This window comes from Hemitrygon akajei, chromosome 15, assembly GCF_048418815.1.
Source record: "Hemitrygon akajei chromosome 15, sHemAka1.3, whole genome shotgun sequence".
Lineage (NCBI taxonomy): Eukaryota > Metazoa > Chordata > Chondrichthyes > Myliobatiformes > Dasyatidae > Hemitrygon > Hemitrygon akajei.
This window is the reverse complement of record NC_133138.1, coordinates 61,718,611-61,731,185: the sequence shown is the minus strand read 5'-3', so window position 1 is coordinate 61,731,185 and position 12,575 is coordinate 61,718,611. Positions and strand designations below refer to the sequence as shown.

The 12,575-nt window shown below is 39.6% G+C and overlaps 1 long non-coding RNA gene across 1 annotated transcript; it reads right to left on the bottom strand.

Moving 5' to 3' along the window:
* Positions 1–3,194: 3,194 nt before the first annotated feature.
* On the bottom strand, positions 3,195–9,566 carry LOC140739399 (uncharacterized). The gene is made up of 4 exons (XR_012101621.1): positions 9,430–9,566; positions 8,723–8,850; positions 4,014–4,044; positions 3,195–3,562 (listed from the first exon to the last, which is right to left on the bottom strand). It is a non-coding gene; the product is annotated as an uncharacterized lncRNA (long non-coding RNA).
* Positions 9,567–12,575: the final 3,009 nt, after the last annotated feature.

Below are 12,575 nucleotides of genomic sequence, written 5' to 3'. Positions count from 1 at the left end.
TTGCACACATGCTGAGCTTGTTGACTTCATCAACTTTGCTTCCTACTTCCACCCTGCCCTCAAATTTACCTGGTCCATTTCTGACATCTCCCTCCTCTTCCTTGATCTCTCTGTCTCTATCTCTGGAGACAGCTTATCTACTGATATCAACTGTAAGCCCATGGACTATCACCTGGACTATTCATCTTCCCACCCTGTTACTTGTAAAAATGCCATCCCCTTCTCTCAATTCCTCTGTCTCCACCACATCTGCTCTCAGAATGAGGCTTTTCATTCCAGGGTGAAGGAGATGTCTTCCTGTTTTAAAGAAAGGGGCTTCCCTTCCTCCACCATCAACTCTGCCCTCAAACGCTTCTCTCCCATTTCACACACATCTGCTCTCACCCCATCCTCCCGCCACCCAACTAGGGATAGGGTTCTTCTCGTCCTCATCTACCACCCCACCAGCCTCCATGTCCAACATATAATTCTCCGTAACTTCCACCATCTCTAATGGGATCCCACTACCAAGCACAGCTTTCCCTCCCCCCCCCCAATTTCTGCTTTCCGCAGGGATCGCTCTCTACGTGACTCCCTTGTCCATTCATCCCCCCCATCCCTTCCCATCGATCTCGCTCCTGGCACTTACCCTTGTAAGCGGAACAAGTGCTACACCTGCCCTTCCACTTCTCTCACCACCATTCAGGGCCCCAGAAAGTCCTTCCAGGTGAGGCAACACTTCACCTGTGATATACTGTGTCTGGTGCTCCCGGCGTGGCCTTCTATATATTGGTGAGACCTGACGCAGACCGGGAAACCATTTCGCTGAACTCCTATGCTCTGTCCGCCACAGGAAGCAGGATCTCCCAGTGGCCAAACATTTTAATTCCACGTCCCATTCCCATTCTGATATGTCTATCCATGGCCTCCTCTACTGTCAAGATGAAGCCACACTCAGGTTGGAGGAACAACACCTTATATACCGTCTGGGTAGCCACCAACCTGATGACATGAACATTGATTTCTCTAACTTCTGTTAATGCCCCTCCTCCCCTTCTTACCCCATTAATTTTTAATTTTTAATTTTTTTTCTCTCTCTTTCCCTCTCACAATAACTCCTTGCCTGTTCTCCATCTTCCTCTGGTGCTCTCCTCCCCTTTCTTTCTTGCAAGGCTTTCCATCCTATGATACCCCCCTTCTCCAGCCTTGTATCCCTTTTGCCAATCAACTTCCCAGCTCTTAGCTTCATCCCTCCCCCTCCTGTCTTCTCCGATCATTTTGGATCTCCCCCTCCCCCTCCCACTTTCAAATCTCTTACTGTCTATTTTTTCCATTGGTCCTGACGATGGGTCTCGACCCAAAACGTCGACTGTACTTCTTCCTATAGATGCTGCCTGGCCTGCTGTGTTCCACCAGCATTTTGAGTGTGTTGCTTGAATTTCCAGCATCTGCAGATTTTCTCGTGTTCTCCTCTCAGTGGCTAGGTTTCCCAAGAGAAGTTAAGGTGACACTTGTACCAAAGGGAATATCTCAGGCTGACAGCCTCATTACAATAGCCATCATGTTTCCTAAGAGCATAGACTGCCTATTTTAAATGCAAAATGAAGGTTAACGTCAGGTTTGAGATTTGTACATTTTTAACAGTTCACCTAAACACGAATCAACTGATTTAGTATGTAGGACCTCTCACTCAATGTCAGCAAAACCACAGAGCTGATTATTGACTGCAGGAGGAGGAAACCAGAGGTTCATGAACCAGTCTTCATCTGGGATCAGATCTGGGATCTGGGATCAGAGGTGGAGAGGATCAGCAACTTTAAATTCCTGACGAAGGGTCTCGGCCAGAAATGTCGACAGTGCTTCTCCCTATTGATGCTGCCTGGCCTGCTGCTTTCCACCAACATTTTGTGTGTGTTGTTTGAATTTCCAGCATCTGCAGATTTCCTTGTGTTTGCTCTTTAAATTCCTTAGTGTTATTATTTCAGAGGATCTGCACTGGGTCCAACACATATGTGCCATTATGAAGAAGGCTCAGCAGTATCTCTACTTTTTAGAGGTTGGCAAAGATTCAGTACATCATCTAAAACTGACAAACTTAAATAGATGCATGATGAGAGTATACTGATTGATTGTATCACAGCCTGGTATGAAATCACCATTGCCCTTGAAAGGAAAAGCTTAGAAAAAGTAGCGGATACAGCGCAGTCCATCATGGATCATTGTAAAGGACCTGCCTACCACTGAATATATCTACATGGAGCACTTTTGCAGGAAAGCAGCATCTATCATCAAGAACCACCCCCACCCAAACCCCATCCAGGCCACACTCTCTTCTCGCTGCTTCCATCAGGAAAGAGGTACAAGAGCCTCAGTGCCCACCCCATCAGGCTCTTGAACCAAATGGGATAACTTCACTCAACTTCACTCACACCAGCACTGAACTGTTCCCATAACCCTTTTGCAAGGACTCTTCATCTCACATTCTCAGTTATTTATTTATTATTATTATTTAGTTTCCTTTTCTTTTTGTATTTGCACAGTTGTTGTCTCTTGCACACTGGATGTTTGTCTTAAGTGCAGTTTTTCATTGATTCTATTGTGTTTCTTTGTACCTAATGTGAATACAAGTAAATGTATCTCAGGGTAGTATATCATGGCATATATATAAATACTTTAATAATAAATTTACTTTGAACTTTAAGGATTTTCTAAAAAAGTTCAAATAGTTTCGAATTTGAAAATAGGTATTAATTTATGCTTAAAATGCAGCTTTCATTGCAAACTTTCTGGGGTATTTTAGCTAAAATTGAACTTAAGTGTTTTGTATAAATGTGTATTAGAATTGACTGGTAAATTGACATAGAAAAATGTTAGCTAACTTACCCTATAACATTTGCAACAAGAAGTAATTAATATTGTCTCTAAAGAGTTGAAATACTTTTAATGTCATGACTCATGGCCCCACTGTCAGATGAGCTGTTAAATTATTCACTTACAATGACTGGCAGTGCAGCCGAACAGTAATGCCTGGACAGGATTACCATCGATTTTTAAAAAATGTACAATAGAATTGCTTCTTAGAGATTCCAAACTTTACAAACGGTTATGTTTCAGCAGCTGTGCAACCTTTATTAGTACAACAACAGTTAGTTGAACATTTGGAGAGCAATGAGATAAGGAACCAAATGAGAAAGAGAAAACAAAAATGGGATTAAATCTATTTGAATGTCTATTCTGCTTCTTATGAACCTAATTCAATGGTATGTGAGCAATTAAGTTCTGTAAAGGAGTTAAACCAGAGACAAAAGGAAAGATTGCACTCCTATTTCTTTTTACTATTAAATATTATTGGTGATTTTCTTCAATTTGTGATATGATTGTGATTTTGGGTGATTGGTCATTTGTTTCAGAGTTTATTATGTGTATTCATTTCTAATTAAATGGCTATTAGGCCAATGGTTCATTTGCAAATCATTTGCCTAAAAACAACATGGAGAGAAGATCAAGACAGACTGTTCCTGAAACTCTGTGCTTCAGTGGTGGGCAGCTCTGGTACTTTCAATGGCAGCGTGGAGATGGAAAACTAGAAAATAATGTCATGTGAATTATACCAAACAATCATTGTTCCAGTACTAATATAGCACATGTATACAATTCAGACCAACTTTAAGTTTAAACTTTAAAGTCACCTTTCGCCTAAAAATCAGGCATAGTCAATCAAGAAATGAAACTTCCTTCTGTTTCATGAATAAAGGTCATACTATATTTGTTATTTGTCACTTATTTATTCCTGCATGTTAATTTTTTTCACATAAATATTATAAGTAGATTTATAAACTTGTTTAACAGATGGCTTTTGGAAGTACACATATATTTTCAACAATTATAAACATCAAATTTAATTCGCTTTCAGGTTAGAAAATATTTCAAGATGTTATTTAAACAAATGCAAATCCTTATATCTCTGCAGAGTGGTATTTCTTTACAAATGAAAATTCAGATGTCAGGTAGAGAGCTGTCAACCAGAAACTTACATATATATTCAGAGGCAGAGTGTGGGAAGAGCTACAGAGAAAAAAGAATGAATCAGAATAAGAATCAGGTTTATTATCACCGGCATGTGACATGAAATGTGTTAACTTAGAAGCAGCAGTTCCCCAGACCTTATGAAACTTTATATCCAAATTAAGAATAGAATAATAAATTTTTTCAAGGTCTAAACAGGACATGATATCGCTAAGCCATTGAGCATGCATGGGTGGGGCAACATCTCTCCATCTAAGAAGAATTAGACGTCTAGCCAAGAGAGAAGCAAAAGATAATATTCAACATTTAGTCGAACTCAAGCGTATATCTGTCTCACCCAAGAAACCAAACAGAGCAATTAAAGGGTTAGGTTCTAAGCAGCGATTCGGAATACAGTATAAGGTTATAAAAACATCTCTCCAAAATTTCTCTAGACTAGGACAGGTCCAATACATATGAACAAGAGAAGCCTTTTGCATTTATCACAAAGAGGACTAATATTAGGATAAATTCAAGATAGTTTAGATTTGGACATATGGGCCCTCTGAACAATCTTAAAATGTAAAAGACAGTGGCGAGCACAAAGAGAAGTTGAATTAACCGATTTGAGAATCGAGTCCCAAACCTCATCAGATAAAGGGATATTTAAGTCATGCTCCCAAGCCATTCTAATTTTATCCACAGGGGCACACCATAAGGATACTAATTTATTACGAATAAAAGATATTAAGCCTTTACCCAATGGATTAATAGAAAGAAATAAGTCCACAGCATTTTTCTCGGGCATTTCAGGGAAGTTGGGAAATAAAGGATTGATAAAATGTCTAATTTGGAGATATCTAAAGAAATGGGCATTAGGTAGATTGAACTTAGCAGAGAGCTGTTGAAAGGATGTGAAGTGATTATCGATAAAAAGATCTTCAAAATATCTAATGCCCTTTCTAAGGTATTTTTATAACTTTCCTTTTAATTAAGTTTTTTTTCAGTCCCTTGCTTTCAGCTTTTTTTTGGTAGTAGGCATTATTATCTTCTGTTTTCAATTGTATTTACAGTTTTGGGGGTTTCAATGTTCTGATTTATTTTTCTATATTTTGTTTTGGTTGGTCTGGAGTTTTTTTGTGGGGTTGGGGGTGGACACTAACTTTATACGACTTCAACTTGGGTGCTTTTTCAATTATTTTATTTTGTATTATATTACTATTGTATGTTTATCTTGCACTGCACTAATTTCCTATTTTGTTTTTGGGGTTTTGTTTTGTTTGTAGTGTTGTAGAAAATGCATAAAAAAATCAATTTAAAAAAAGCAGCAGTTCAATGTAATATATAATATAGAAGAAAAAAAATAAAAATAAATAAATAAGAAAATCTTATTCAGTATACTTAATACAGTATACTGTATTGAATAGATTAAAAATCATGCAAAAAACAGAAATACTATATATTTTTAAAAGTGAGGTAGTGTCCAAGGGTTCAATTCAGTTAGGAATTGGATGGCAGAGGGAAAAAAGCTGTTCCTGAATCGCTGAGTGTGTGCCTTCAGGCTTCTGTATCTCCTACCTGATGGTAACAGTGAGAAAAGGGCATGCCCTAGTTGCTGGAGGTCCTTAATAATGGATGCTGCCTTTCTGAGACACCGCTCCCTGAAGATGTCCTGGGTACATTGCAGCTCACTAAATTTACAACCCTCTGCAGCTTCTTTTGGTCCTGGGCAGAAGCCCCCATACCAAACAGTGATGCAGCCTGTCAGAATGCTCTCCACAGTACACCTACATTAGTTTTTGAGTGTATTTGTTGATGTACCAAATCTCTTCAAATTCCTAATAAAGTATAGCCACTATTTTGCCTTCTTTATAACTGCATCAATATGTTGGGATCAGGTTAGATCCTCAGAGATCTTGACACCCAAGAACTTGAAACTGCTCAGTTTTCTCCACTTCTAATTCCTCTATGAGGATTGGTATGTGGTCCTTCATCTTACCCTTCTGGAAGTCCACAATCAGCTCTTTCATCTTACTGATTTTGAGTGCCAAGTTGTTGCTGCGGCACCACTCCACTAGTTGGTATATCTCGCTCCTGTATGCCCTCTCGTCACCACCTGAGATTCTATCAACAATGGTGTATCATCAACAAATTTATAGATGGTATTTGAGACTAGCCACACAATCATGTGTATATAGAGAGTAGAGCAGTGGGCTAAGCACACACCCCTGAGGTGCGCCAGTGTTGATCGTCAGCGAGGAGGATATGTTATCACCAATCCTCACATATTGTGGTCTTCCCATTAGGAGGTCGAGGATCCAATTGCAGACGGAGGTGCAGAGGCCCAGGTTCTGTAACTTCTCAATCAGGATTGTGGGAATGATGGTATTAAATGCTGAGCTATTGTCAATGAACAGCATCCTGACGTAGGTGTTTGTGTTGTCCAGGTGGTCTAAAACCGCTTGGAGAGTCATTGAGATTGCATCTGCCATTGACCTATTGTGGTGATTGGCAAATTGCAATGGGTCCAGGTCCTTGCTGAGGCAGGAGTTTAGTCCAGTCATGACCAACCTCTCAAAGCATTTCATCACTGTAGATGTGAGTGCTACCAGACGATAGTCATTAAGGGAGCTCACATTATTCCTCTCAGGCACTGGTATAATTGTTGCCTTTTTGAAGCAAGTTGGAACTTCCTCCCGTAGCAGTGAGAGGTTGAAAATGTCCTTGAATACACCCACTACTTGGTTGGCACAGGTTTTCAGAGCCTTACCAGGTACTCCATCGGGACTTTCTGCCTTGCAAGGGTTCACTGTCTTTAAAGGCAGTCTATTATTGACCTTTGAGATGAAGATCACAGGGTCATCAGTTGCAGCAGGGATCTTCACATCTGTAGTTATATTCTCCCTTTCAAAGCAGGCATAGAAGACATTGAGTTCATCTGGTAGTGAAGCATCACTGCCACTCATGCTATTGGGTTTCACTCTGTAGGAAGTAATGTCTTGCAAGCCCTGCCCGAGTTGTCGTGCATTCAATGTTTCCTCCAATCTCGTTTGAAATTGTCTCTTCGCCCTTGAAATAGGCCTCCGCAGATCAAACCTGGTTTTCAGGTACAGGCCTAGATTACCACTCTTGAAAGCCACAGATCTAGCCTTCAGCAGATGACATACATCCTAGTTCATCCATGGCTTTTGGCTTGGGAATGTGCAGTAGGTCTTTGTAGGCACACAGTCATCCACACAGGTTGTAATGAAGTCGGTAACAACTGCAGCATACTCAAGTTTGAAGATGAATCCCTGAATACAGTCCAGTCCAAAGCAGTCCTGTAGGTGCTCCTGTGCTTTCCCTGTCCATACCTTCTTGGTCTTCACTACTGGTGCTGCAGTCTTCAGTCTCTGCCTACACTCAGGGAGTAGAAGTACAGACAAGTGATCAGACTTCCCGAAGTGAGGGTGTGGAATAGCATGGTAGGCATTCTTGATGGTGGTGTAGCAATGGTCCAGTGTGTTGTTTCCTCTGGTATTGCAAGTGATCTGTGGACGGTAACTGCTTAGTGATTTTTTCAGACTGGTCTAGTTAAAATCTCCCAAAACAATGGTGAAGGCGATAGGATGCACTGTTTGATGCATATTGATCCCACTGCTCAGATCATCTAATGCCTGATTGACATTGACATGAGGTGGAATGTACAGGTGGCCTCCATTTTTCGAATGTTCACTTTATGACAGCTCACTGTTACGAAAGACCTACATTAGTACCTGTTTTCGCTAACCAAAGAGGATTTTCACTTTTACGAAAAAAAGACACCCACTTTGTACGAGTGTTTACCCCGAGAAAAACTACCATGACTGTGAAGCCTTGTGCAGGCAGTTGTGTACGTGTACACCAATTTTTTAACTAATTTTTTTTCTCCAAATCGATTTTAGCTCGTTGTCTTCCCCATTCTGATTAGTGAAACTACACTGTACATACACTATTTCTACTTTATATAGGCTGTATATTTATCATAGCATTCCTGCTTTTACTATATGTCCGTGTTATTTTAGGTTTTATGTTTATTTGGTATGATTTGGTAGGTTATTTTTTGGGTCTGAGAATGCTCAAAAATTTTTCCCATATAAATTAATGGTAATTGCTTCTACACTTTACAACATTTTGGCTTATAAACGGTTTCGTAGGAACGCTCTACCTTTGGATAGCGGGGGAAACCTATATACTGCTACCAAAATGACCCCAGAGAACTCCCGTGGTAGGTAAAAAGGATGGCACTTAACTGCTAGATATTCCAGGTCTGGTGAGTAGAATTGGGACAGTACTGATATACTCGTGCACAAAGAAGAGTTGGTCATGAGGCATACTCCTCCACCTCTGCTTTGAGAGACTCTATAGATCTATCCTAACGGTGTATAGTAAACCCGTCGATCTAAATCGCTGCATCTGGGAAGGGAAGGGTTAACCAGGATTCTGTGAAACAAAGGACATACGTGGTCCTAATGTCACTCTGATTCAGCACCCTAGCTCTGAGATCATCAATTCTATTCACCAGAGACTGCACGTTTGCCAGCAAGATAGTGGGTATCGGGAGTTTAAAACCCCGTTTCCTTAAACACACTTGTAACCCCGATCTAGAGCCACACTTCTTCCGTGGGCACTTCCGTCCACAGTCAGATTTGTTTCCGTCAGTTTTAAGCAGCGATAGTTCATTTAACTGTATAAGGACATCTTTGTTGACTGTACTGACCTTGGAAGCAGTTGTGCTTTTTAGCTGTATCAGGCTGAAACGAGAATATTTAATCGTATCCTTTGAGAGTACTGCTGCTACTCGAGTCACCCCTAGGCACCCTGGATTGCTCGCTGATGTTAAATTACCTGTTTTAGTAATAATAAAGATGTCTTCCTTAAAATTGTAAAATTACCATCAAATTCAGAGATGAACATGTTCTGATTGTGTAAAAGCAGATTGAAAACATATATCAGTTGAACATTAAAAAACCTGCCAGTAGTCTTTCCAAGATCTTGCTAAGTACTATCTTTATCTACTAAGTCATTTCCTTATCAGTTAGTGTCATAAAATATGAATTACTTATTCCAACTCGAATCCATATAAACTCAGCCCCTCCCCTATGCGTGACACTGCTACCTAACTTTACGCATTGGTTCCATTGTCCATTGTCCTGAAAAATATCTGTAGTTTATCAACATAAGAGGAATTATTACTGTGTAGATTTTGGGTGGGTAGAAGTGCAGGAGGATTGCCGACCTAAGTAGTGTGATGTTAATTCCTTGGCCTCATTTGCTGAGGAGCACAGGAAAGTCATACTTTCATATTCAGTGACAGATTCAACTCCCTTCAGGAAGGTGTTGTTGCCTCCTTTACAGAGAAGTGGGACAGAAGGACCTAGAGGAACTGGCTGCTGTAGTATCCAAATCATCTTCAAGGAGCGGTACCTCAAAAAGTCAGCACCCATCATTAAGGACCTCCACCACACAGGACATGTCCTCTTCTCACTGCTACTATTAGGAAGAAGGTACAGGAGCCTGAAGGCACGCAGTCAGTGACTCAGGAACCGCTTCTTTCCATCTGCCATCCGATTTCTGAGGGGACATTGAAACCATGAACACTATGTCACTACTTATTCTTAAATTTATGTTTTTGCATTACTTATTTAATTTAACTATTTGATATATATGCTTACTGTAATTCACAGTTTTTCCCTCTATTATCATGTATTGCTTTGAACTGCTGCCGTAGAGTTAATTCTGATGTTATATTCCAGCTGCTCAGCCTCCAAGTGGGTAGACACAAAATTTCTTTCTGTCTCTAGTAGCTGTAGGAACATATTCATCACTTTGCAGTCACACTTGCTTACTGCTGTGGAATGAATTAGGTCCACTCCCACTAATCTTGTGAGAGTCCTGTACTTTGCATTAAGCTGAAATATTCCACAAATTTAACAGGTATTCTACCTTTCAGAAACTATAATAGCAATTATGCTTGCAAAACCAGTAAACATTCCAATTAATGTATTTGAACTAAAATGTAACAGTCAAAACTACTCAGAGTTTATTTCAAGATGCACTAATTTCCTTATGCAGAAACAGCATCAGCAATGAAGAAATTACATTATTTCCTTGTAGAAAAACAAGCTGATTTATTAGACATACTGAAACTCAAGACTATTTATTAACAAGAGCTTTTAAATTTTGAACTTACTTTATGGTTGTCCTAATACGCAATATTTCTTCTGAAAAATTAGGGGATAGTTAATTTTTGTTGGCTGCTGCATCTAATGACTAATTTCACTTACATGTGGTTGAAAGACTTGTTAATATATTCACTTCCTGTCTGTAATCCTTTCTTCATTTGCACAATACATATTTTAATGCTGTAGTAAGTTCTGGAGGTGTGTTAAAAACACTTCACTTTGAAACAGAATGTGCATGCATTTTATAATGCATTGTCCCTATGTAAATAATTTGCTGCAATGGTTTGCTAACATATTTTTTTCCATTTTGTTTTCTTCCTATTGGCCTTATTTATCTATGGATCAGCTCTTAGCTCAAGAACTTAGAGAATGAGACCAAGTACTGCAAACACAGATCAAAGGCTTAATATATTTTGGGGAAATAGAGTTCAAATTTGCGACAGAATATACTTGTCTAGTGATCCCAAATACTCACAGATGAGGAAAAACTTTACTAATCAAAACCCATACATCTTCAAGTAAGGCATCAAGATAACTCATTAATATATTCATTATGCACATTGTGCCAAATGTTAATTATACAATGCAAGGCAAACCCTATTATAAGGCTCAAAGTTACTTTTTAGTGATTTTTAGATTTTTTTACCTTGTTATTTCCATACTATTGAGATTCATCTAATCTGTTGCTGTTGTCTGCTTGGCCTATTGATCCAATTTTTGTAAATTTCCATTGAAAATTTAACGCAAAACAATCTATGTCCTAGGACCTGTAAAAAAAAAATGCAACAAAGATAGTGGGTATAAGGTTCATGATTTCCTAGAGTTCTTTAGGTCCTGGAAGATGCTGAAATCAATCACTAAAGAACGAATGACAGAATATTTTTAAAAATCATAATTGAATTCAGCATAATCAACATACTGTAGCTTTATAAAAGAGAAATCATGTTTTACAAATTCATGAGAGACACTTAAGGATTTAATGAGCAAACTGAATAAAGGTGAACCATAAATGTAGTGAATTGAAATTCCAAATGGTCTTCAGTATGCTGCCATGTACAAGTTAACTAACAAGACAAGAACTCACAACATTGAGGTTAAGATTGAAGATAACTGTCATGCAGTTATACAATTTGGGAAAAGAGTCGGCTTCTCAGTTCACAAGATCACAAGACAAAGCAGCAGAAGCAGGCCAGTCAGCTTATTGAGTCTGCTCCGCCACTCCACCATGAGCTAAACTATTCTCCCGTCTAGTTCCAATTCCCGGCTTTTTCCCCTTATCCCTTGATACCCTGACTAATTAGATGCCTATCAATCTCCTCCTTAAACACTCTCAATGATTGGGCCTCCATAGCTGTATGTGGCAACAAATTCCATAAATCGACAACCCTCTGACTAAAAAAAATTCTCCTCATCTCTGTTTTAAATGGGTACCCTCTAATTCTAAGACTGTGACCTATTGTCCTGGACTCACCCACCAAGGGAAACAGCCTTTCCACATCTACTCTGTCCAACCCTTTCAACATTCGAAATGTTTCTATGAGATCCCCTCTCATTCTTCTATACTCTAATGAATACAATCCAAGAGCCAACAAACGCTCCTCATATGTTAGTCCCTGCATTCCAGCAATCATCCTCGTGAATTTTCTCTGAACTCTCTCCAACATCAGCACATCCTTTCTAGGATAGGGGGCCCAAAACTGCACACAGTATTCCAAATAGGGTCTCACCAGTGCTCCATAGAGCCTCATCAACACCTCCCTACTCTCATACACTATTCCTCTTGAAATGAATGCCAACATACCATTCGCCTTCCTTACTGCCAATCCAACCTGGTGGTTAACCTTTAGGGTATCCTGCACTAGGACCCCCAAGTCCCTTTGCACTTCCTATTTTAGAATTTTCTCCTCATCTAAATAATAATCTGTCCAATTGTTTCTTCTTCCAAAATGTACAACCATACATTTCTCAACATTGTATCTCATCTGCCATTTCTTTGCCCACCCTCCTAAACTGACCAAGTCTCTCTGCAACCTTTCTGTTTCTTCAACACTTCCTGCTCCTCCACCTATCTTGGTGTCATCCGCAAACTTAGTCACAAAACCATTTAATCCATAATCTAAATCATCGATATACAGTGTAAAAAGAAGAGGCCCCAACACCAACCCCTGCGGAACACCACTTGTAACCAGCAACCAACCAGAATAGGATCCCTGTATTCCCACTATTTGCTTTCTGCCTATCAGCCAATGCTCCACCCATTCCAATATCCTTCCCGTACTTCCATGGGCCCACATCTTATTAAGCAGCCTCTTATATGGCACCTTATCAAAGGCCTTTTGAAAATCCAAATACACAACATCCACAGCCTCTCCCTTGTCAATCTTATTC